Below are 21,466 nucleotides of genomic sequence, written 5' to 3'. Positions count from 1 at the left end.
TAGATATTGCCAAATACCTCTTGATAGGGGTTGTACTATTTTTCCTTCCCTCTAGTAATATTTGTCTCCCTGTAACCTCACCAGCAGAGTGAGGCTGTGTAGGTCTGTCCAGTTGTCCCAACACCATTTTTGAGAAAGTCCTTCTTTGCCGCAGGCATTTGACTGTTTATCATATGCTGGATTTTTATACGTAGTTGGATTGATTTCCGTACCTTTCATTTGGTTACGCTGGTCCGCCTCGTCATGTGTCAGAACCACACTGTTTTCACTCTGCAGTATGTTTTAGTATTTGCTGGGACTAGTCACCTCTCATAACTCTTAATTTTCAGTGTGTTACTAGCTATTCTTGAGTGTTTAGTTTTCCATATGAACTCTGGTATCAATTTGTCTAGCTACATAAAAACTTGTTTATATTTTTTGCAGGAGCATATTAAATTTATAAGTTAACATAAGGGGAACTGTCATCTTGACTATGTTGAGATATTTTAACCAAAACCAAGGGATGTCTTGTTCAAGTATACTTTTGTGTCTTTCAAGATTCTTTTATAGCTCTCTTTTTTCAAAGAACCAGATTTATTGAGACAGAATTCACTTTCAATCCATCTATTTGAAGTGTACAGTTCAGTGGGTTTTAGTATATTCACGGAGTTCTGTAACTGTCACCACAGTCAACTTTAGAACATTTTCATCACTCCAGAAGGTAACCCCAGGGACTGCCCTGGCGATCCAGTGGTTAAGACTCCATGCTTCCAATGCAGGGCATGCGGGTTCGATCCCTGGTCAGGGAACCGCATGCTGTGCATCGCGGCCACAATCAATCAATCAATACACTTTAAAAAAAAGTAACCCTATACACAGTATTAGTCCTCTCCCAATCCCTCAACCCCACCAGCCTCTGGCAACCACTAATCTACTGTCTGTCTCTATGGTCTTGCCTATTCTGGACATTTCACATATACAGAATTGTGTAATATGTGGTCTTCTGTGACTGGCTTCTTTCACTGGGCATAATGTTTTCAAGGTTCATCCATGTTATAGCATGTACTCCATTCTTTTTTTTGGCTGAGTAATATGCCACTGTATGAACCAATTTACCATATTTTGTTCATCCATATATCAGTTGATGGATCTGGGGGTTGCTTTCACTTTTTGGGCTGTTAGGAGGAGTAAGACCCGATGTACATGTGTGTATAGGTTTTTGTATGGGCATATCTATTCAAGTCTCTTGGGTATATACTTAGAAGTAGAAGTGCTGGGTCATATGATAACTTTATGTTTAACATTTTGAGGAAATGCCAAGCTGTTTTCCAGGGCAATTGCACCGTTAACATTCCTATCAGCAATGCATCAAGGTTCCAGTTTCTCCACATCCTCACCAAAACTTGTTATTGTCTGATTTTGATTACAGCCATCTTAGTAGAGGTGAAGTAGTATCTCATTGTGTCTTTTTTTTCTTTTTTTTTATAGATATGCTTTGTGGCTTATCTATTTTTTAAAACTATTTATTTATTTATGGCTGCATTGGGTCTTCGTTGCTGCATGTTGCGGCGAGTGGGCTGGGGGGGTTACTCTTCGTTGCGGTGCAGGGGCTTCTCATTGCGGTGGCTTCTCTTGTTGTGGAGCATGCGCTCTAGGTGCGCGGGCTTCATTAGTTGCGGCCGTGGGCTCAGTAGTTGTGGCTCGCAGGCTCTTGAGCGCAGGCTCAGTAGTTGTGGCGCACAGGCTTAGTTGCTCCTCGGCATGTGGGATCTTCCCAGACCAGGGCTCGAACCCGTGTCCCCTGCATTGGCAGGCGGATTCTTAACCACTGTGCCACCAGGGAAGTCCTATTTTTTTATTTTTAAAAATTTTGGCCATAGCACATGGCATGTGGGATCTTAGTTCCCTGATCAGGGATTGAACCCGTGCCCCCTGCATTGGAAGCATGGAGTCTTAACCACTGGACTGGCAGGGAAGACCCTGTCTAATAGTTTTAAGAGGCTAGCTCTCAAAATTGATCATTCTGTGGTCATTTCCCCAAGTACATGTGAGTCCTTTCATTTTGTAGGTTTATATTTTCTTATTTCAAGAAAGTTTCTTAGATTATAGTTTCATCATAAGTGGAACTTTGGCTACATATATGTTGGACCTTCTTTGCTTGTATTCAAATGACAGTCCAAAGAGAGAGAGAAACAAGCACAAAGGTATGGAGGCAAGGGAAAGTAGGAACATTTCAGGAGTTTGGATGGGGGATGTGTAGGAAGAGACAAGAGATGGAGTGGACAAGGGCTAGATAGATGGAAGGTCTTGTGTGCCAGCAGTGACACCACAAGCGGCAAATTAAAAAAAAACAATTCTGACATGCTGTGTGGAATATGGATCAGAAGGAACAAGGCTACAGGAGGGAGACAAGATAAAAGGGTATTGCATTAGCCTAGGTAAGAGGAGCTAAGAGGGACAGAGTGTAGACTTATGTTTGAGGAGAATCAATGGGATTGTTGGGTGTGGCGGGGGTGGGCATGGGTAAAGAATGAAGGATGACTCCCAGGTCCTGGGCAACCAAGGGTCCAACAGTTTTAGACAAGTAGAACTTGAGGGGTCTCTGGGACATCCAGGTGGAGAAGTCTAGTAGGCTTGTGTGTACATGGAACTCAGATGAGTGGTCTGAGCTAGATAATGCACTTGGGAGTTGCCGATATATGTGGCAGATGAAGACAGGGTGGATGCAACGGCTCAGGGAGAATGTACGGGGTGCGATGAAAGCTGAGAACAGAACCTTGTAGACGGAGGAGTGATCAGAGGGGTTAGGAGAGGAGTCCCGTTGTGAAGGCCAAGGGGGTGTCAAAAAGAGTAGAGAGCTCTGTGTCCTCAAATGCCACCAAGAGCTCTAGTAATAGAGGACTCAGAAACGGCCTGGGGCATTTAGGATGAAGCCAGCGCTTACTGACTGAGAGCAGTGCAGCGATGTGGGGGGACAGAAGCTACACAGCTATGGGTCGGGGAGTGAGAGGGGGCTGAGTTGGCAGAGATGAATGTAAACTATTTTAAGACTTCTGTCTTAAAAGACAGGGAGGGAATAGTAACTGGAGCATGATCTAGAATGACAGAGGTTTCCTCCTTTTTCTTTAGGACAGGAAAAGCCTGAACATGAATAGATGGTGAAGGAAAAGGACAAGTAGGTAAAAGAAGTTGGTAACTTTGGGAGTGAGAGTGATGACTGCAATATGTTTGAAAGAAGTTTTCTGAGGATGTGTGAGGTGATGAAAAACAGAACCGAGATGGAGAGATGCTAACATGAATATATTTAAAGTGGTTAATTCCCAGAATGGCTAGTCCACATATTGAAATTACTTTGGTTTCAGTCAGTAGAGCAGACAGAACGAGCCATATTTACATATTGTTTTACATCATTTACACCTCTTTTCTCCAGAGGGCAGGATCAGTGTTTCACCCTTTCAATGCCTCCCACACAGTTGGTGCTCAATGAGTAGTAAGTGAATAAACAACGTGTCTTTTATGTGTATTCTGAGTATCTTAACATATTCAAAACATAGTTAAGACCCTGCATACAAGTGAAAAAGTCTTCTAAGCATGCAAAATAGTCGCAAAAATTCATAAGTGATAGGTGATGCCAGTGTTTTGGAGTAACCTGTTTACTCTCACTTAACAAAGTTGGTTACCAGCATTTCCTTCACCACAGGGGCTTAAAAATAGGAAGATAAGAGGAGGAGGAAGAGGATGTCCTAAAGACAGGCAGGCAGACAGACAGCAGCAGAAGGTGGTACGATCTGCCTTGCCATAAGGTGCCAAAAAGCAGTGAAAAACCAGACTCAAAGCACAGGGGCCTGGGCTCTCTTAGCTTAGGGATTTACATCCTTCACTAACGTATCAAAAGTCCTTAAAGGACACTGCTGTCGTGAGCCTTAAATAAAGTTGAGAAAATGATCCTTTGAGCCGTTAAAAAAAAGCTTTGCTGTTCCTCATTTGGCATCATCTCCTGTTTCACATAGTTTGGAAAGGATTCTAGCAAAAACGGATATTGAAACAAACAAGCTGATGCTGAGATGGTAAACCTTGGTCACTCTCTGTTCCTTTGCCCAAGCTGTTTACCTAGCTTTTGATGCCCTCCCTTTTTTTCTCCTAGGATTTCTCTCTTTTCTTCCTTGCAGGCTGAACACAAATGCCACCTCTTCCAGGAATCCCTCTGCATTCTCCAAGCGGAAAGTAATCCCTTCCTCCTCTGCCCTCCCACAGCATCTCATCGTGGCTTGGCTTTGCACGGATCACCAGACCTGCTTGTTTACACGGCCGCTTTTCCACTAAGTTACGCGCTCCTGGAGACCAGGGACCTTGACGGTGTACCCACACAGCACCTGGTACAGTGCTACAGCGCTAGGCACGGAGTCGGTGCTCAGTTAACGGCTGCTGAGCTAAATTAACACGGAAAAATCACTCAGGGCAGGGTCTCGTGCTCGAGGTGCGGATGAATGATTCATGGAGGTGGTTCTTTGCATTCTTTACCTTGTAGTTCACGTCGGGCCGAGCATCCAGCCGGCGGGGCAACATACCTGTGGAGTTGGAAGGCAACTCACGCCGCCCGCAGCTGGCTCACGGGAAAAGCCCGCAGGGGGTCAAGTTTAATCCGCCCGCCCGGAACCCGGCCGCAGGGGGGCGGGCCTCGAGGGGAACTCTGCCCCGCTGGCCCGCCCCCTCCTCGGCGCGGCCGGAGCTCCGCCCCAGCCGCGCGCTCGCGCAGGCGGGCGCGGTCCCCGGCCCCCGCCCTGCGCCCCTCGCGCCCCCGCACCGGGGGCGGGCTCGCTGCGCGTGCCGGGCGGGGAAGCGGCGCGAGCCGGGTTCCTGAGAACGTTCGTCGCGGGGGCGGCTCCGGGGCCTGAGCGGGCGCCGCCACCGCCTCAGCCTCGGAGGCCGGGCCGGAGGAGGCAGAGGAGGCTGCGGCCGCCGGAGACCTTTTCGACGCCCCCAGCTCCGGCCGGGAAGTGAGTACTGAGGGGGTTTGTGGCGGCCGCCGCAGGCTGCGGGAGAGGAGCGCGGTGCCAGAGCCTCGCGCCCGCGAGAAGCGGGAAGGAGCCCGCGCGGCGCCCTTACCTCGGGAGCCTGCGGGGGTGCAGGGCCGGGAGCGGCGGAGACGGCGCGCGGGGAGCTGGGGCCGCTGCACAGCGCGCGCTGTGAGGGGAGACGGCGCCGCGCGCCCGGACCTGGAGGGGCGAGCGCGGGGGATGGAGCGGAGCTCCGGGCCGCCGCCGCCGGGCTCTGAGCCCCGGGCCGCGGAGGAGGCTCCGGGGTCCCGAGCGCGCTTTGGCCGTAGGGCGCCGAGCCGGGGTGCGGGCGTAGGGCTGATGCTGCCTGTGCCCGGCTCGCAGGGAGGAGGCTCTGCCTTAGGTGTTTAAGGGGGCGAAGGAGGCAGGTCCTGGCAGAGGGCAGGTGAGGCAGGCAGGCCCTGGCAGAGGGAAAGGAATTTATTTCACATCACCTCCAAACACTATTTCCCAAGGCACCTATCAGTGAACCTGTGCACCGAGGTCACCCGTTAAAGGAAAGTGTCCTGAGAGGAGGAAGGATGCAGCTAACGAATGCTTGCTGCTAAATTCCTGTGCCAGGCCTTGGGATTAGGGAGACCTTCCAGCAGCCTCAGCAAACGTTTATTGGTTAGGTACCTTGGGTAGAGAGCCGTGGTCAGCACTGGGGCCCCAAAATTGTGTAAAACACAACCATCATTTGCTCTTTAAGTGCTGGCAATTCGGTTGTAAAGATGCGTATGAAGTACAAAGCAACATTGAATTTTGTCTCATCCACTTTAGGTCTCTTGTCCCCAGTATTGGGAAATTGGAGCCATAAAATTGCTTGCTTTGAGGATTAAAGCAGGAGGGTCAAAGAAGCTTGTGGGAGGTACTTGGGAGAGTTTTGAAGGAACTTCTGCGTAACATTTAAAGAGAGAGAAGGGAAACGGAAATTGGAAAGAGAAAAGAAGTTACCTTTCTTCCCGAGTAGAATGAAGCTCCGTGACTATTAACTGCTAAATCCTCAGTGACAAGAACAGTGCCTGACCCACAGCAGGCACTAAATACCTACGTATTGCCTGAATGCATGAACCAAGCAAGGTTTTGCTCTATTTTACACAGAGCACTATTGATAAATCTGGTGTTAGGGATGGCTGAATGGACTTCCCTTGTTCCTCCGGTTCTCTCTCTCTCTTTTTTTTTTTTGCCGTGTGAGGTAACCCAGGTTCTTAGGTCTGGGCATTTAAAGGGATGGCTAAGGTGATGGAGTTGTCACATCTTATGGTCTTGCTGCCACTTTCACATCTTTATTGCATGTTGGCTGCCAGGAGCTTACTCCTTGGGCCCTTGCTTCAAATCATCCCGTTCTGGCCCTTTTCTATCACTTGAGGAAGGAGAGTACTTTTGTCTAGAAAACACTTTTTCATTTTTATCTTGGTTCTTTTATCTTAGATCTGTCATAAGAGGATGTATCTCTGCTCTTCTGTAACGGCTGGGATTCTGCCTTTTTTCTGCCTTGGTTGGATTTCTGGACTCTCGAGCTCCAGGCTGCTGTTTCAGTTGCCTGGGTTGCAGTGCCTGTTGGGTTACTTTGCCTGCCAAATTAAAACTTGACCTTTTATGAGTTCTTTGAGAATTTTTATCGTACGTAAGTGGAATTACTTTTGAAGGGGGTTGTGTAGTCAAGGTAGTGTTGGCAAGGCTTTTGAGTGTCCACTATGTGTGAGAGACAAAATTTCTACTTAGTTAGGAAATCAGATTTAAAACCAATAGAATGCTAAGTTACCACTTGTTTTATATCTTTAGTATAAATCTCTCAGGACCTAGGTTTCCTTATATAAAAATAAAATATTAATTCAAATTTGGCATTGTGTAGTAAGCCTTGAAGAACTAAGTTAATTTCTCTTTAGTTTTATGACTGTGTACTTAAGAGTGCAACCAGCAGGTGTCTACTAGTTCTTATTTTGGGATGCCTAGGTCCTGTAATTTTGGATGCCTTGTTCTAGGTTTTCTCAGTGATACTGTATTTTATTTATTTATATATTTAATTTACATTTATTTCAAAATCAGCTTTACTGATGTCTGCACAGATGTCCTGTGCAGAGCTGGTCTAGTGGGGTTATGTCTGAAAGTATGGTAAGTTGAAAATGCATTTAATACACCCAATCTACCGAACATCATAGCTTAGGCTAGCCTACCTTAAACGTGCTCAGAACACTTACATTAGCCTACAGTTGGGCAAAACCATCTAACACAATGCCTATTTCATAATAAACTGTTGAATGTCTCATGTAATTTATTGAATACCGTACTGAAAGTGAAAAACAGAATGGTTGTAAGTATCTGGGTTGTTTACTCCTGTGGCTGACCAGGAGCTGTGGCTCATTGCCGCTGCCCAGCATCACGGGAGAGTATCATACTGCATATTGCTAGCCAGGGAAAGGATCAAAATTCAGATTTGAAGTAACAGTTTCTACTGAATGTGTATTGCTTTCAGCACCATCTAAAGTCAAACCATTTTAAGTTGGGGACTGTCTATACTTTGTAACCACTGTCTCAATCAAGATATAGAAATTTACATCACCGTAGAAACTCCCTCATGCTGGTTTGCAGTAAATACTCTCATCACCTCTCATTTTATTTATTTCTAGTTACACAAGTATCAGGGCTGTGGCATCTAGTGCAGGAAGTATACTGCCCAATTTTAGGGGATGCCATTCACATCGGAGTGCCTGTGAATGGCAGCTCCTGAAGTTGTATTGTGCAGTCTGGGGCTGTGTACTGCAGCTCTGCAAATGGCTCGTGAATGCACACTGTCTTATTAAATGCTCAGACATTACAGACAGACTACAAGGCTCCTTGACCCACTCCCTTCTCCACCAAAACGGCAGTTATCAGTTTGTTGTGATCCTTCCAGACCTTTCTCTATGCATTTTCATCTATATATAGATAATATGGGAAGAAGTAGGGTTTCCTCCGATGCCCACATTAATGACATGATACTGTAGACATTGGTAATACGGGAAGAAGTAGGGTTTCCTCCGATGCCCACATTAATGACATGATACTGTAGACATTGGTCTGCAACTTCTTCCTAACAGAATGTCTGAGATCTTTCCATGATGGAACATAAAGATCTACCTGGTTCTTCTTGACTACTACACAATACCATACATAGTATATATTGTACTGTAGTTTATTTAACCCTCTCCTCATTAATGGCCATTAAAGCTGTTTGCCATTTCACCATTGCTGCAGTAAATGAAAAGTAGAATTGCTGGGTCAAAGGGGTGCATGCTTTAAATTAATTGATGGAGGTTTAACCATGTTGCCACTTGGGGATCTGGTTCATTTATTTTTAAAAGCTGAGTAGTGTTCAGTTGTAGACTTAAATCACTGTTTATGTATCCTCCACTAACTGTGGGACGGTTAGGTTACTTTGGATACTAATTCATTGCTGGATTTATGTGTTGCCAAAGCATCCTGCCAGTCTGAGGCTTGCCTTTTCCTTTTGTTAACAATGTCTTTAGTTGTATACAAGTTTTACATTTTAATGTTATATTTATGGAAAATTTTACACTAAATTAACAAAATTTGTTTCTGTGTCTGGTTTAAGTAAATTTTCTCTACCCCAGGGTATGAATTCTGTATATCTGTATTTTCTTCTAAAATTAAAAAAGAAGTTTTGCTTTCTGTGTGGAATTTCTATATGGTGTAATGAAGTGATATATATTTTTTTCAATTTGGAAAACCAGTTTTTCAGCACTTTTCCTCATTTTTTTTTATTGTGGCAAAATATACACAACATAAAATTTACTATTTTAACCATTTTTAATTGTACAGTTCTGTGACATTAAGTACATTTACATTGTTGTATAAACATCACTATCCATTTCCAGAACATTTTATCTTTCTCAACTGAAACTCTGTATCCATTAAACACTGATTCCGCATTCTTTTCTCCCTCTAGCCCCTGGCAACCACCATTCTGCTTTCTGTCTCTGTGAAGTTGACTACTCTTGGCACCTTCTATAAGTGGAATCATACAGTATTTGTCCTTTTGTGTCTGGCTTATTTCATTTAGCATAATGTCTTCAGAGTTCATCTATATTGTAACATGTGTCAGGATTTCCTTTTTTTTTTTTTTTTGACCCCGCCTCGAGGCTTGTGGAATCTTAGTTCCCTGACTAGGGATTGAACCCAGGCGCTGGGCATTGAAAACGCCAAGTCCTAACCACTGGACCTCCAGGGAATTCCCAGGATTTCCTTATTTTTTAAGGCTGAATACTATTCTGTTGTATGCATACATTATGTTTGCTTATTCATTCATCCATCAGTGGACACTTGGGTTGCTTCTGTCTTTTGGCTATTGTGAATAATGCCGCTATGAACATGGGTGTGCAAATATCTGTTCAAATCCCTGCTTTCAATTCTTTTGTGTATACACCCAGAAGTGGAACTGTCCATGATATTAAAAAAAACTGTCCATGATATTAAAAAAAAAGTGGAACTGTCCATTTTGACTATGACCAAAATGGGTGGATAGTACAGAGAGTTCCTATAAACCCCCTCTTCTTCAGGGGCACTTTCCCATTATTAACATCTTGCATTAGTGTGGTACATTTGTTACAACTGATGAATAAATATTGATACATTTATTATTAACTTAAGTTCATGGTTTATATTAGGCTTCTGCTCTTTGTGTTGTACAGTTCTATGGGTTTTGACAAATGCAAAATGTTATCACATGACATTTCATGTAATGTCATTGCAGTATCATGCAGAATAATTTCATTGCTCTAAAATCCCCTGTATTCCACCCATTCATTCCCCCCTCCCTCCTGCTGAGCTCCTGATAACAACTGATCATTTTGCTGTGTCTATAGTTTTTGGTTTTTTAAAATAAATTTATTTATTTTATTTTTGGCTGCATTGGGTCTTTGTTGCTGCGCGCGGGCTTTTCTCTAGTTGCGGCAAGCGGGGGCTACACTTGGTTGTGGTGCGCGGGCTTCTCATTGCGGTGGCTTCTCTTGTTGCGGAGCATGGGCTCTAGGCGCGTGGACTTCAGTAGTTGTGGCACGTGGGCTCACTAGTTGTGGCTCGCGGGCTCTAGAGCGCTGGCTCAGTAGTTGTGGCACATGGGCTTAGTTGCTCCGCGGCATGTGGGATCTTCCCGGACCAGGGCTTAAACCCGTGTCCCCTGCATTGGCAGGCGGGTTCTTAACCACTGTGCCACCAGGGAAGCCTTGTGTCTATAGTTTTGCCTTTTCCAGAGTGTCATATGGCTTGGATCATGCAGTATTCTAGGCTTTCAGACTGGTCTCTTTCACTTAGCATTATGCCTTTACATTTCCTCTGTCTTTTCTTGGCTTGATAGCTCATTTCTTTTTATTGCTGAATAATATTTCATCGTATGAAAGTACCACAGTTTGTTTATCCATTCATCTATTGAAGGACATCTTGGTTACTTCTAGTTTTTGGCAGTTATGAGTAAGCTTCTATAAATATTCATGTGCAGGTTTTTGTGTGGACATAAGTTTTCAGCTTTCTTGGGTAAATACCTAGGAGCGTGATTGCTGGATCGTATGGTAAAGGTATCTTTAGCTTTGTAAGAAACTGCCTGTCCAATTTTGCATTCCCAATAATTTTAAAATTGTATATCCTAGCACCCTAAATGTACTTAAAAAGAAATCTTTGTCAGACTGTTCTGTAAAATTAAACTGCATCTGGTATGAATTTATATTCTAATTGTTGCTTTTGTTGGCTGTCTTTCTTAGCATTATACTTCTTTATATGTTTTTTTTTTTTTTTTTTTTTTTTTTTTGGTACGCGGGCCTCTCACTGTTGTGGCCTCTCCCGTTGCGGAGCACAGGCTCCCGACGCACAGGCTCCAGACGCACAGGCTCAGTGGCCATGGCTCACGGGCCCAGCCGCTCTGCGGCATGTGGGATCTTCCCAGACCGGGGCACGAACCCATGACCCCTACATCGGCAGGCGGACTCTCAACCACTGCGCCACCAGGGAAGCCCTCTTTATATGTTTTGAAGTTTTGATTTACAGACTTATTTGAGGGTGGGTACTTTTGCTTTTGTTTCTCTTATTTCTGTGCTCACCCTTCTCTGTGTGGTGATATTTCAGGTGCTTCCACTGATTGGACTCTAGTCAAGAAATCAGATATGATAATGGTCAGGGTCCTGCTCTTTGAGGTAATTGGGGCTATTTTAGATCTGCTCACAGAGTGTGTGAATGTCTTGGTTCATTTCCTGGTCATGAGGCTGTGTTTTTATCTTCTCACTTTTCAGAGCCCAGAGCACCACATAAACCATAGTTCTAGGCAGAGACTGGCAGCAGTACTTTTTCACTTCCTTTCAGCTCTAGCCTCATCCTTGGCTTTAAGCAGTGAATCTGGCTCAGATGTCTCCTGTTTCTCCACCTCTTTCACTCTGTGTCACTCTTGCCCTGAAGGAAGTATACACCTGCTTCTAGACTCAGAGTCCAGCAAGCCTGTAGCTTCAGTCCTGCTCACAGTTTTGTGTATCTGTTCTGTTTCTGATCCACGTGGAGGGTTGTCTTGTTTTTGAGCCTTTTTAGTAACTTAAAAAGTATATTTAAACATATCTATTACTGTGTATTTGGAGCAGAGGGGATGCATTGAAGTGTTTACTTACTGGGCTGCTTTGACTAGAAGACTTAATTGACCAGGCTTCTTTCTAAACTTGATACCACTTATCTTGTTTTCTGTGTTATTGCAATGCCTAGACCCTCCAGTGCAAAAGTTGAATAGCAGTGATGATAATGGGCATTTTAATCTTTTTCCTGAATGGGAATGCTTCCAGTGTTTCACTGTTAGATATGATACTTACTAAAGGTTTCTGGTAGGTGTCTTTTGTCAATTTCAGGAGGTTTCCTTCTATTCTTGGTTTATATTTTTACTGGCTGTTGAATTTTATTGCTTTTTGGCATTTGTTGAAATTATCATTGATTTCTCTTTAATATGTTAAGAGTAGGACAGACCTTTCTGAGTTGCAGATAACTGAGAGAAACAGATATATTGTATTTGATTTACTTGTTAATACATTTTTAACAACCAAAAAATGAACTTTTAAAGAAAACACATTTTGATCTTGAATTTTTGTATATTAACAATATTATGTATAAGCTATATATTATAATATTATATATATATGCTATATATTATGGCATTTCAAATATTGGACCAAATATTCCTGTAACTAAGCCTCACTGTAATCAAATAGTGTACAGTAAAAAAAAGTTTTTTGGGGCGGGAGTAACTTTAGGGACTCTATAAGGACTTTTTCAGTCCCTAACCATTCAAGCTTCTTCCTGGCTTCTTTTTCTAGACTCTTTACTCTCTCCTTTTAATTTTTATCTCTGCTTGCTCTGTCTCCTCTTGCCAGAGAGAGTCTTTCTTCTGCAAGTAATAACAACTGTTATTTAGTGTGAGGCTACTGTATTCAAGAGATTTTCACAGATAATGGCTACACTGTAATCTCTACCACTGTGGGAGCTAGGTATGGTATCTCCAGTGTTTGGGCGAGGAAATTGAGCTCAGAGAAGTTAAAACTTGTTTAGGGCCACACAGCTAATCAGTGACAGGAGTGATATTTGAACCAGGTCCAACTTCAAAGCCCATATACTTGCTATGTGCTCTCTCTAAACAAGGCTTTTATGTACCAAGTTCAACTTGGGTTTTGTTTTTTTGGCTTACCCGCATGATTCCTGCGTGTGGTGATATGACCACTTTGTGTCTCCAATATGATTTGTGTGAAAATTTTCCTTTAGTCAGGTACTTCATTGCTTTTTACCGGTGTGACGTTTTACATGTCCTTGAGCAGTTTCTTAAAATGACTAAACCTTTTTTAACTGCATAAACAAAAGTAGAATAAATAGTGTCATGGTTAAGCATGTGGGCTCCGGAGTAAACTATGTTGCTTGGACCTTGAGTTTATTTTCCTTTAACTTTTTAAATATTGTGAAATATTGGCCCTCAAAAAGGTATAGAGAATAAAAATTGTGAATACCTGTGTACACACCACTTAACTTAAGACACTAGGCTCCTTTTAAAGTTGAACCCCTACCGCTTCCCAGTTGTATTCTCCTCCCCTTCCGAGGGAACCACTATTCTGCATTTGATACTTTTCATTCTTGTACATATTTTCGTACTTTTATTACATATGTAAGTAGCCCTAAAATGTATATTGTTTTGCATTAAAAAAACCCTTTATATTAGCAGTATTAATTATATCTTTTTATAACTTTATTTATTTTTCTCTCAGTATTGTGAGACTTATCCATATGGATATATGTAGCTCTAGTGCATTTATTTTCTTCACCGAATAGGATTCTGTTATTGGGCTATATCACAGTTTTATGTTTTCCTGTGGATTGGCAATTAATGTGTTCTGATTTTATTTGTTACTACAAATAATGCTGCTATTCTTGTCACGTCTCTTTGTGTACACATGCATGTTTTTTAGAGTGTGTACTAGGAGTAAACTACTGGTATGTGTGCCATGCACATCTTCAACTTCCGTGTGTATTGCTAAATTCCACTCTGAAGTAGTTTTCCAATAAACATTCACACCAGCGATGTGTGGCTTCTCTTCCTTCCCTGCCTTGTCACCCGTTGGTGTTTTAGGCTTTACAATTTTTGCAAATCTACTGGATGTACCATGCAATCTTATTATATTAATCTTACATGTTTTTCTGATTACTAGTGAGTTTGAACATTGCTCCATGTTTTTATTGGCTCTTAAGTTTTCCTCTTCTGTGATTTGCTGGTTTTCATCATTTACCTGTTCTGTTGTGTTGTCTTTTTCAGATTCATTTATAATTTTAAAATACATTTTCGATGCTGATATTTCACATAGATGGCTTCAAAGTTCTTCTTCCAGTTTGTGGCTTCTCTTTTAAAACTTAAAAAAAAAATAGGATCTTTTGGTGCACTTAAGTTTTTGATTTGTGGTTTTAATTTATTGTTTATGAAATTTTACCTACAGACCACAGGCAGAAAAATTATCCTAGTGTCTTCACATATAGAAAGGTGGTATAATGGACCAGGGGTTAGGGGTTCTGGGTTTCTATTTCCATGCCTTTATTGTGAAGTACAACTGTAGCCTGAGACTAGACATTTTATTTATTTGGATGTGCAAAATATGAGACCTGGGTATTTCTAAGCCCTTACATTCTGATTCTCCATTGCTTTGCCTGTGGTTTTTGTAGCTCATAATTAATCATTACTACCAACATGTTAACTGAAATTAAAGATATGAGAACTTAGAAATGAGATTTTGTTAACATCCAGGATTTTGGTATGAAGGCTGCGTGCTGCGTATGTGATCAAAAAGAAATACAAATAACTTGATTTAGGTTGGAATACATTTAATTGGTCTTATTTTTTTCACTAATTCCAAAGTCATTTGAAAAAGTAATTCTTATATATCTTTTTAAAACACGCTTTAGGGTTATTTTTTAACTATAACTATAGAAATAACTAACAAGGATACTTTTTTCCTGAAATATGACTATGAAAACTAAAGCTTTGTGTCATTTCAAGAATGTACCCTTTTCTTTACTGTTCATGTTTTTATAAATTTATTTATTTTACTTATTTTTGGCTGCATTGGATCTTCGTTGCTGTGCATGCGTGGGATTTCCCCAGTTGCAGCGAGCGGGGGCTACTCTTCGTTGCTGTGCGCGGGCTTCTCATTGCGGTGGCTTCTCTTGTTGCGGAGCATGGGCTCTAGGCAAGTGGGCTTCAGTAGTTGTGACACATGGGTTCAGTAGTTGTGGCTCATGGGCTCTAGAGCACAGGCTCAGTAGTTGTGGCACATGGGCTTAGTTGCTCTGCGGCATGTGGGATCTTCCTGGACCAGGGCTCGAACCCGTGTCCCCTGCATTGGCAGGCAGATTCTTAACCACTGCACCACCAGGGAAGTCCCTCTATTCCAGATTTAAAATGTTGTAAATGATTTATAAAAAAGTATTTTCTCTTCTTCCAGCTCTATATTTTTATACTTTTAAATAAATCAGAAAAACTGTAAATTAAGGAAAAAGAGTCTTGCCAATAGAATTCTAGTCTAGGCATCATTCAAGAGGGTAGTTACATAATAATATCAATAATAATAATAATAGCAGCTAACATTTATTAGGCTCTTGTTTTGTGCCAGGCATTGTGCTAAATGCTTTACATAATTTATTTAACAGTTACCACAGGGAATTCCTGGTTAGAACTATGTGCTTCCACTGCAGGGGGCCTGGGTTTGATCCCTGTTTGGGGAACTAAGATCCCGCAAGCTGCCAGTCAAAATCAAAAACACCAGTTACCACAACCCTGGGAGGTGGTATTTGCTATTCAGAGCTCTGTAGTAATGGAGTGCAGTCACTGAATATTTTTTATTGGAACGTAGAGAACTTTTTCAGATTTGTAAAATCAAACAAACAAACCAAAAAACCCAATCTCTAGGGCTTTACCAATGTTTACTTTCCCTGGCTTTTTTTTTTTTTTTTTTAATCTGAAAGAGAAGAGAAAAGAAAAGAATTAGGGGAAGGATAGTTGAGAATTTTCCTGAAATAAGCAAGGAAGTTAGTTCTCTTATAGGGGAGTTTGATTAGTTCCAGTTAAGAACATGTTAGTGACAAGCACAGTGATCTCTGACTTCTAAATTTAAGGAGCATCCAGAGAAAAACTGACAGGAGTTTTGCTGGCAGAAAATGAACTTACACAAGAAGTTTTGACACCTAGATGCTTTGAAGTAACTGAGAGCTGGAAGTTAAGACATTAACAAAAAGATTCAGGGGAAGTGAGGGTTACTTAACACTTAGGTGTAGTATAGAGACTTTCTGGAAACATTTCTAGAGCCTGCTTTCTTTCCTTTAGTCTTTACTGTGGGATTTACTTAACTTCTGCCTGCAGACTTAGTCTAGCTCTGGAACACATTGCTTCCCTGACAGGGCTAATGAGGGTCCAGACGTTTTGCTGCAGTAGCCTCCTGACCCTGTTTAACTGTGACCTAAGGTCTGCGCAGCACCAGGGCTTGGGGACCTGTATTCTTTCCTGAGTCCTGGAGTCGTCGTGTTTGCCCTGGAGGGGATGATGTGGCACAGTGGAAAGAGAATAGGCTTTATTGTCAGATTGGTTGCCTACTCCACGAATTACTAGCTTTGGAATGTTAGGCCAAGTTAACTAACCACTTAGGCTCTAAATTTCCTCATCTGATTCTGCCATTCACATTCCTTATTTGCTCCTCAAGCCTAGCACAGTCTCATCTTTTCATTCTAGTTTTTTTTAAGAGTAATGGTTTCCAAAGTGGGAGGCGTGCAAAATGATCTTCTAGGCAGGGTATAACAAGAAAAAAATGGGCAATTAACTTTACTAATATTTAAATCATAGTTTGACACTTTACTCCGTCTGTATGTCTGAGGGTATGCATCAGGTACGGAAAGTGAGGTAACCTGAAGGGAGGATCATGGGCACGCCACAACCTGGAGGGGCCGACAGTGTGAGCCTCCTTATTTGTTTGCTTACATTCTATTTGGACATATTACAGTTAACCTCTACCTGGTTTAGGGATCTTTCAGATTATATTATCTGATTTGCATGAAATGAAGCTTGCTGAATGAATAGACAAAGGGCTTAAAAAGATTCCTGCCAAGAATCTGCGGATTGAAGTTTCAGATTCAACTGAAGACTGAAGTGCTAATGCAAGGACACATGAACAGCAGGAAACAAAGGGAGCTGGTACTTCTATTTATATTATGAGCTTGTTTTCAGTCACATGCAAAGTACAAAACAATAATGGTCTAAGCAGATTGAAAAGGAATCACTAAAAAAAAACCCCCCAAAAACCTTAACATTGTTAAAAATACTATTTGATGTATGGGTTTATATATACCATTGAGTATATTGTGCCTTAAGGTATTTGCTTAATGATATTATGAGGCTAATATGGTCAGTTGAGATATTTTAAAATGAAGCATTCCGAATATGAAGACAAACTTACTGAGCTTTTTTCAGTGATGATTATAGTTGTGTGCTAATTAATATCTTTTATTTTTTTTGCCTGCGTCAGGTCTTGGTTGCGGCATGCGGGCTCTTCGTTGTGGCGTGCGGATTTCTCTCTAGTTGTGGCACGCGGGCTCCAGAGCGTGTGGGCTCTGTAGTTTGAGGCACTTGGGCTCTAGGTGAGGCGCGCGGGCTTAGTTTCCCCAAGGCATGTGGGATCTTAGTTCCCCGACCAGGGATCAAACCCATGCCCCCTGCATTGGAAGGCGGATTCTTTACCACTGGACTACCAGAGAGGTCCCTGATTAATGTCTTAAAATTTTATTAACTTAATGATATATTTTTGGAAATTTCTTTGGAGATTTCTTACTTCAGGAGTAAAAGACAAAAAGCCATAAACTTTTCTTCTTCCTGTTTTAGTAAAACTGGCTGAAATAATACATAGACAAAAATAACAATTTTAGTTTGGTGACAAACTAAAAATCCATCCTTTGTTAGCAAATACTGTTGGGATACTCGTAGAAGACATTGCTGAGGTTTTGAAATAATAAATATTATACCAAGTTATGGAGTTTGTGAGCGTTTCTGTATATTTCGATAAAAGTTCAGAGGTTATGGTTTTTGGTGTAGTCCATTTTAATAATAAAATGTATGGAGACCTGCCTCTTTAACCCTCCAGACCACTAAAGGAAAGGTTTACCAGAGAATATACTCTAATGACTTAAAATTTTATCATGAAATAGGGCATATAAAGCATAAAGAATAATACAGTGTACCCAGAACCCAGCCTAATAAATAAATCGTAGCTAATAGAGTTGGTATTCCTCTGCAGTCACATTATTCTACTTCCATCTCCAGAGGACTTTGCTTTTCTGAATTTGGTGATGCATGTTTTATGTGCACTTGTAAAGAATTTGTATTTTGTCATTATTGGGTGGGTTGTTCCACAAATGTCAATTAGATCTAGTTGGCTGATGGTGAAGTTGAGTCCTTCCATATTCATCTTGACTTTCTATGTGTATTGATCATAGAAGAGTGTTGAAGTCTCCAAGTATAAGTGGATTTGTCTCTTTCTCCTTTCAGTTCTTCAATTTTTGCTTATTTTTAAGCACTGTGGTTAGGTACAGAGACATTTAAGATTATGTCTTATTAAAGAATTCTGTATGTTACAGGCCCGACAATACAATTTTATAGATATTGTTTTATCTATATTGTATTAAAAAGCAATTGTTTTTTAAGTCAGTTAAGAGAATAAAGGAGAAGAAATATGTAATTGTACTGTCTTTAAAAAAATGAACTTTACTTTTTTAGAACAGTTTTAGATTTACTGAAAAATTGAACAATAATAGTTTCTATATGTATCCTACACCCTGTTCCCTCTGTTATTAGCATCTTACATTAGTATGGTTCATTTCTTGCAGTTAATGAACCAGTGATGATACATCATTATTAACTAAAATCCATACTTTCTTCAGATTTCCTTAGCGTTTACCTAATGGCCTTTTTCTGTTCCAGAATCCCATCTAGGATACCACATTACATTTAGTTGTCATCTCCTTAGACTTCTCTTGGGTTTGTCGGTTTCTTGGCTTTTTCTGGTCAAGTTTTTGATGAAACTTGACACTTCTGAGGAGTATTGGTCAGGTATTTTGTAAATTTTCCCTCAATTGAGATTTGCCTGATGTTTTCCTCATGATTAGACTGGGTTTATAGGTTTTGGAGGGGAAGACCACAGAGGTAAAATGCCATTTTCATCACATCGTGTCAAGGGTCCATACTGTCAGCATAATTTATCACTGTTGGTGTTGTACTTGATCACCTAGCTGATGAGGTCGTGTTTATCAGGTTTCTCCACTGTCAAGTTATTTGCCCCTCCCCCTTCACCTCTTTGGAAGGAAGTCACTGTGTGCAGCTCTCACTTAAGGAGGGAGGAGTTATGCTCCACCTTCTTCAGGGCAGAGTCTCCATGTCAATTATTTGGAATTTTTCTGTACAGGATATTTGTCGATTCTTCATTCTCATGTATCAGTATCAACTTAAGGATATTTAATACTACTTTATTTTGTTGCTGAAATTTTTCCAACTTTGGCCATTGGGAGCTTTTTCAGTTAGCCTCTGTGCCCATTTGGTATACCCCTATCATATGGTTTTGTTCCTCCCAGGACTTCTTTACTTTCTGTACTACAAGATGCTCCAGGCTCATTGTGTATATTTCTTGCCTCAGGCATGTCTCGGAGGAGCCCTAGTTCCTTTTATTGAAGAATGGTATTATAAACAAAAATTTGGCCACTAAGTGTGCTGAGTGCTTTGGGATACTTTTGTTTCTAGGCCCTCTCAGTTGACAGAGCAAGGACATGTATATGTGTATACTAATGCATATACACATACCTACAAATGCTTTTATATGTAACTATCCATATATCTATATCGAGTACACCACGAATGTATACTGATGTCTCCAATTGTAATCCATTCCATTACCACCTGGATCATTATAGCTTCTCACCTTGCTTATCTGTAACCTCACACTTCACCATCTGCCATCTGTTTACTTAATTGTGCAGTTATGCATACATGCATAGCGGTATTAGAATTCTTAACCCATAACCTGTGGGAAACCAGAGTACAGTACTTATATATATTTTATTTTGCCTTTAGTTTTAACAGACTCTGTTCACTTCCAGCGTTACTTAGGTTACTATACTTTCCCCCCACCCTGTTCAGTGAGGCTGTTCCATACATTTGTAATACAGTTAGATTGTTTTGTTATATTCTCCATTTCGTTCTGGGGTTCTTTGATCCCCTAAAGGATTAAAAAAATTTTTTTTACATACATTAAGGTTCACTCTGTGTTGTAATTTTCTTTTGGTTTTCACAAATGTGTAGTGTCAGTGTCCACCATTACAGTATCATGCGGAAGTTTTATCACCCGAAAACTTCCCCTGTGCTTCACCTATTCATTTCTCTTCCCTTCTTCCCAAATCTCTGGCAACCACTGATTATTTTACCATTTGTATTGTTTTGTTTTTTCTAGAAAGTCATAAAATTGGAATCGTATAGTATGTAGCCTTTTCAGACTGGCTTTTTTCACTTAGCAATACGCATTTAAGCTTCAAGTTTTTTCATGGCTTGATAGCTTATTATTTTTTTTGATAGCTTATTTATTACTGCTGAATAATATTCCATTTATGAAAGTAGTAGTTTCTTTATTCACCTACTGAAGGGCATCTTGGTTGCTTTCAGTATTTGGCAGTTGTGAATAAAGCTGGTATAAACATTTGGGTGCAAGTTTTGTGTGAATATACATTTTCCACTTAGTTGGTTAAATACCTAGTGCAATTACTGAATTGTATGGTAAGACTATGATTAGTTTTGTAAGAGACTGCAAAACCGTTTTCCAACCAGGCTGTCTGTGCATTCCCACTAGCAATGGATGAGAGTTCCTGTTGCTCTACATTCTTGTCATCATTTGCTATTGACAGCTTTTTGGATTTTAGCCGTTCCAATAGGTGTATAGTGGTATCTCGTTGTTTTACTTTGTAATTTCCTAATGACAAATGCAGTTGAACCTCTTTTCATATGCTTACCATCCGTATAATTTCTTCGGTAAGGTGTCTGTTCAGATCTTTTGATCATTAAATTTATTTATTTATTTTTTGGCTGTGTTGGGTCTTCGTTGCTGCGCATGGGCTTTCTCTAGTTGCGGCTAGCGGGGGCTACTCCTTGTTGCGGTGCATGGGCTTCTCACTGTGGTGGCTTCTCTTGTTGCGGAGCACGGGCTCTAGGTGCGCGGGCTTCAGTAGTTGTGGCACTCGGGCTGAGTAATTGTGGCTTGAGGGCTCTAGAGCACTGGCTTAGTTGCTCCGCGGCATGTGGGATCTTCCCGCACCAGGGCTCAAATCTGTGTCCCCTGCATTGGCAGGCGGATTCTTAACCACTGCACCACCAGGGAAGCCCTGATCATTTTAAAATTGGGCTGGTTTTCTTGTTGAGTTTTAAGAGTTCTTTTCATAATTTGAATACAAGTTCTTCATCAGATATGTGTTTTGAAAATATTTCTTTCACTCTGGGGCTTGTCTTTTCATTTTGTTCATAGTATCTTTTGCAGAGCAGTTAATTTTGATAAGATGCAGCTTATCAATTTTTCCTTTCACGAATCGTGCATTTTTTTCAGTTTGGCCTTGGGCTTGGGTCATTAAATAATCTTTTCTAGGAACCTAACAGTTTCAGCTCCTTTCAGATGGAAGAAACTTTGCTTACATTCTCATAGCTAGGACTCTCGTCTTCTTTCATTTTGTAGACTAAAGCTGTACTCTGGTTCTTCTTCGTTTTTTAAATTTTACTTTAAAGATGTTAACTGTTGCATTGTTCGCAGAAGTAGATAGTTGGAAATAATTGTCAACAGTCAAGGCTTGGATGAATGATCGTGATAAAATTCCATTCT

General features: G+C 41.2%; 1 protein-coding gene across 14 annotated transcripts in view; it reads left to right on the top strand.

The window, feature by feature from the left end:
* Positions 1-4,772: 4,772 nt before the first annotated feature.
* Positions 4,773-21,466, top strand: part of DTNB (dystrobrevin beta) — a 248,412-nt gene continuing 231,718 nt past the window's right edge. For 7 of the 14 annotated variants that reach the window (XR_004352834.1, XR_004352832.1, XR_004352833.1 and 4 more), the window contains exon 1: positions 4,777-4,976. The gene's annotated coding sequence lies outside the window, so the exon portion shown is untranslated. Of the gene's footprint in view, positions 4,977-21,466 lie in introns of all 14 variants that reach the window. The other 7 variants (XM_032652769.1, XM_032652764.1, XM_032652772.1 and 4 more) reach the window with 4 other exon arrangements.

Source organism: Phocoena sinus, chromosome 13, assembly GCF_008692025.1.
Source record: "Phocoena sinus isolate mPhoSin1 chromosome 13, mPhoSin1.pri, whole genome shotgun sequence".
Classification (NCBI taxonomy): domain Eukaryota; kingdom Metazoa; phylum Chordata; class Mammalia; order Artiodactyla; family Phocoenidae; genus Phocoena; species Phocoena sinus.
Note: the sequence above shows the minus strand (reverse complement) of the source record. Positions and strands in the feature narration are given on the sequence as shown.